This window comes from Camelina sativa, chromosome 10 (assembly GCF_000633955.1).
Source record: "Camelina sativa cultivar DH55 chromosome 10, Cs, whole genome shotgun sequence".
In the NCBI taxonomy this organism is placed as follows: domain Eukaryota; kingdom Viridiplantae; phylum Streptophyta; class Magnoliopsida; order Brassicales; family Brassicaceae; genus Camelina; species Camelina sativa.
This window is the reverse complement of record NC_025694.1, coordinates 18,106,915-18,112,773: the sequence shown is the minus strand read 5'-3', so window position 1 is coordinate 18,112,773 and position 5,859 is coordinate 18,106,915.

Genomic DNA, 5,859 nt, shown 5'->3' with positions numbered 1-5,859 from the left:
AGGAGAGTCAGAATGATCTCGTAAATCAGCCCAAAGCTCCTTTCGATCTCGAGCAGAATTTGACGCATAAACAAAGGAACAGAAAAACACACTCTCAAGTCCCTCAAGCATAACAGAACATGTGATCAGTTGGCCACTCTTATAGAAAGGTGTGAGACGAGCATCATTACGCCAAACAATCCAAAGCCGACCACGCCTATTAAATTCATAATTAGTCAATACAGTCCAACCTTTAAACAACCTGTCACAAAGAACAGGCACCTTAGTTTCTTTAACTCGAGTCTCAAGGAGACAACCAAACTGAAACTTCTGATCGACAATCCATTTCTGAATGATGGAATGTTTTGCTGATTTGTTTAACCCACGCACATTCCAAAAAAAACCAGACATTAATGGAGTTTGGTAGTGGCCCTCTTACTCTGATCTCTAGGAGGGAGCCTAGAGGATTGAGTAGAAGTAGCAGATAGTACCTTATGAGCAGTCTTTGATTCTCGCGGAAGCGATTGGCGCAGTTGAATACCAACCTGTTGAGAAGCAACCTGTGCGTTTGGAAGCTTTACAGAAGCCTCCAAAGGCGCATCAGTAGTCTCTTCCTCCACAGACGTCCCCTCCTCCTCCTCAGCACTCACTTTCTCAGCCATCTCATCCTGACCACTTAGGGCAGAAAAAGCATTTGAGAGAATGGAAACCGCACCAAACTTCAACTTCTCCACACTACTATGCTGCCCTGGACTGCAGGCTTACTTTGATGGAGTAGTCCAACCAGCTTCCTCACCCCCAAGCTCCCCACTACCAACACCCGGAGGAATGACCTCTGTTGCAGCAATTTCCACTGAATGCTCTGCCTGATCAGGTTGATCAGCTAGAGCTTGTTCATCCACCATAGGTGAAGAAATATCCCCCACTATAGTATCCTGAACAGGCGAATCTATAGAGGGTTGAAAATAAGGTGTGGAACGAGGTACAAAAAGACAAGTTTCTCGTAGATGACCCCATTTTTCTGACAACAACTACATCGTGGCGGTAACCACGGGTAAGAGTACTTGACAACAACATCAAGTTCCCCCTCTTCTTCACCTGTAATAACATACTCCAATGGTAAGTCCTTTTTCAAATTTGCTTCAACCAAAATCTTTGCCTCATCAAATCTCTCACATGCTTCTGTCTTCGGGTGGAGCCGAATAGGCCTCCCCACAGCACTGGCTAAGAACTCCAAACCTTTCTCAGAGAACAATGATGGAGGGACACCCGTTAGAGTGACCCACAATTGTATGGATTTCATAGCAGGTTGAACCTCCTCTGCAAAAGGAGTCCATTTCGAAACTACCATTGGGATATCCATGATGTTCCACATACCCCTATTCAAAACCCTTCTGCGAATTCCCTCATTCTTAATACGGAACTTGATAGTGTTAGCATTGACCTCAAAAACATCAATCAAATTTGTTTTGTCTCCCAAACGCCAGATCTTGTTCACAATCATGTGAATTTTTCCGACATGGGGTGCTTTCTCTGTTAAAAAATTACCAATAACAAAATCCTCCCATAAAGGTTTTGCATTCGCAAAAACCTCCTTAGGGACAGTGACTTTCTCCTTGCCATCAACTGCATCAACCACAAACCTCTGCTGAGTGAAAACGTGTTTCTTCGCAACTTGGACCCACGAATTTTTGGCCAAAGGAGGAACTGTAGTCGCGGAGGATACCCCTTGACTCGAACCCAACCTTTGCTCCGATGAACCCTCTCCTGATTCCTTCTGCAGAAGCAGGGCGCCCTGTTCCTGCTCTCCCTCTGAACCATCCAACGTAATAGTCTGATCATTCTCAACCAAAACCGGTTTTGAAATAACCTTTTCCGGCACCAGAGCCTCAACGGAGTGCTCCGGAGGAGCCGACGGCAGTGGCATGCGTGCAGAACTCGTAACAAACCCTAATCGCTCTAAAAATCGTCTGCCACGTCAGCAGGAAAAATTAAGAATTCTTTTTTTCTTCAATAATAAAATTTCCTAATTAATTTTATCTAGAATGCAAATGAATTTCTATTTCCTCAATTTAATTTTGTTTTGCAACATATCTCACAGATTTTACAACATTAATTTAAAGTTTTGTAGTAAAGTTGTCTTATATTGTACTTAGCCATTATGTTTATTAAAAATAAAAGAACAGTGCGACATGCTTATATATACATATTCACCAATCATCTTTTATTCTAAGTCACTATCTTTATTTGTGTTGTCTGTCTCTTTTAACCATCATTTTTGACAAAAATAAAATAAATTATGGTCTTATGTTGCATTTGAAAATTAATTATGATAGAAGCTTAAATACCTTTGTTATGATATAGAAAAATTAGTCAAGAAATATTTATTTAATATAAACGATAATAAGCAAGATTATCCTTTTGTAAATTTTAACTTAAAAAATTATGAACTTATAGTAATGTATTTTTCGATTACTTGATGAAATTTTTTGTTATATTTATTTTGTATTGAAATTTAATATCTTTTAAAAATAGTTGAAGTTTTGTTAACGTGGACGTCTGATTGGTTTGATATAACCACAGATTTTTTTGATATACATTTTTAGCTCTTTTTGGTTAAGTTGGAGAGCATAAAATTAATATTCGGTTTGTAATGATGATATAGATAATGACATTGTATTGCAAACTAGATTTTAACCCGCGGTACACCGCATGACTATATTTTTAAAAGTAAAATCAAAATATAACTTTTTTAGTAGATTAACTATATATATGACTAATGTTTTGTAAATTTTAAATGTATATCCCTTATATCTATGTATTATTAATTAGGTTTACCGGTTTAAAAATTTAGGTTTACCAGTTTAAATTGTTAAATTCAGAAGATAACATGTGGTATACCGTAGTACTGTTTGTTTACTTTACATAATCGTAATTTAATAAACTCAATTAGATATGTCTATTAGTCTAATGTCGATGGTGTTAACAAAATAATGAACTGATGATTTACTAACAGTCTAACAGTTAATGATATAATTTTTAATTTCTATTAATACCCAAACCCATCCCGCTAGATATCCAAACACAATTTTTCTTCTTTGCTTAAGTAAGACATGCACGTTTTTCAAAATCCAAATAACGAAAAAATGCAAAACAAATATAGTTACATTAATTTTACGTATTTTATAATGATTGAAAACAAATAAACTAAATAAATCAAACAAAGATGATAAGAAAATGATAATTTTAATTAAAAATATTATTTTATATGTCAAACAAAATCTTTTAATTGTGTTTGGTTGTAATTATAGTAGAGAATTAATTGAAGATATTGTTTCGATACATATACTGTATATAAGTATTTTTCATATTCCATATTTACATTCGATAAACTTCCTAATATATTATTTAAATCAATAGTACTGTATTTTATATAATATATTAGTAAATAAAAGATTTTCTTGAAAATATATTTTGAAAATGTTAATATAAATTATTTCTAACTACATAGCCACACATACGAACTACCCAAATGTCATTTTAACTACACCAACAACACCCAAGAAAGACAAATAATGCATAGTGACATACCCAAATAACTTCATATCCCCTATATATTAAAAGAGATGCATTTTGGAGAAAAATCTGATGTGTCGTCGCCGGAGAGCTCCATAGCCAATTATTATTCACCCTTCGTATTCCATAAAATTACATTAAACTGCCACTGACTATATATATATATATATATTGTCAATTGCCACTGCTCTTCAATTTATTTATATACACAATATTTTGCTCCTATAAATTCTAAAATTGGTGAATATTATTCAAAAATTGATAAATATTACCCTACACATTTTCAAAATTAAATTAATTTCACTATGTATTGTAATATAATAATATGACTATATTATGAGATGTAAAAAATATATATATTTAAAATCATATTTTCAGAAATATAAATAAGGTTACTTTTCTAATAATTTTATAAAGCTCTAATAGTGAAAGAATCGAAGATCATTTGAAACTGGCTTAATGTTTATTCTTTTGCTAAAAACAATAACTATATTTGCCCAAAAGAACATATGATCACCAATTGAAATGACATGAATATATAATTTAATTTGGATAACTATGTAGTTAAACATTATATATAAATATGTAGTTATAGTATTTTTACAGAAATCTTAAAATTTAGAAAATCCAGTTTAATAAAAATGAAAACAAGTAATAATATTATACAAATAGTTGAGATATATAGGGATCTAATGACCAATAAAAATTTATTAAATCCAGTGATATAATACTGTAACTAAGACCAATTATATAAGGGATTTAATGACCAATTATAGTCTTCCCCCTCACAAAACACTTTTATAATTTTATATCTCCATCAATTATAAGCACATATATTACTTTAAAAAAACTAAAAATATCCAAATTAATAGAATTCTCCATAATAAAATACCTTCTGGGTATCTCATATATAAAATACTTTATATCCCATTTTATTTCTTCCCTTCTTTTACTATATTATTTTCATGAAATTGTCATTAATATAACTATGGAATATTACATTCAATAATTGAAGGAAATCTATATTATTAATTGGGGAATACACTTAAGGGTTAAAAAAAAATCATATCAAATATCGATGTCACCAAACTGACCCAATTTACATATTAGAAAGAAAAAAATATTAAACAACAGATTTATTATATTTTAGGAAATCGTTCAAATTATTTCTATAATAATCAGGTTGTGAGAATTTTTGAGTGGGTATATTCATGTATGACAAAAAACGGGACGAGAATTTTCAGAACAAGAATTCAAGCAGAACATATGCGGATGTACTATTTACTCATGTAAATTACGAGGAATGAGTTTTTTTTGGGTCAAACAAAAAATAAACGTTGCAATCAGACATATTAGATGGGTCTGATAGCTTGACAATTATGTTTTTTTAATAATTTATGAAAAATAACTCTGCACATACGTGCGGGTCCGAACCTAGTTATGTTGTGTACTTCTTTTCAGTCATTTATTAATAGATTTCGATAATTAAGGGTTTATATATATTGTAATTTAAATAGACTGAACATAAACGAAAACCAAAACAATTAAACCGATCATACACGACCGACCTGACTCTCTAAGTAAACCGACCAGACCTCTCAGAAACCCAACTTTAGCTGCCCACTAACTCTAAAGGGGGTGTATTCAAATTGACATTTTAAGTGATTTGTATAAAATTTACAAATCATATGATATTCAATCATGTATTTAAAAAAGTCTTCTGAATTATTGAACTAATGATTTAAAAATTTAGCTTAAAATCCATTGTTATTCATAACAGTTTGTGGATTTGAATTTTAATAATTTTTAGGGATTATGGAGGATTTGAGAGGATTTCTTTAGTTAAAAGTTCCAAAAAAAAACAAATCTCATAATTTTAGGTGGGATTTGAAATTTTTTTACAAAAAGTCATATCAACTTCCCTAAAATCATCAAAATCATTTAAAATCTCATAAAAACTAAACTCTCTTGGAATATTAGATTTGATATGATCCTCCCAAGGATTCGGCACCTTCGAGTTGGTTGATAGAGACACCTTGATTCTAAAGACGACGAAGCCTCAAGAATAAGGATGGTGGAATGAATGGTCGCACAAGAGTTGCGGAAAGACTCTTGATATACCGGTTTGATCTTTCAGCCTCACACCAAAAAGATCGGATCTCTCAGCCTCGCACCAAGGAGATCGGGGTTTTGACTATCGGAATCACACCAAGTAGTCGGTTTTGATTGTTGGAATCACACCAAGCAATCGGTTTTGTTCACAAAGAACAGAAGAGAATCACTCTCAAAAAGAAAAGGTTTTGA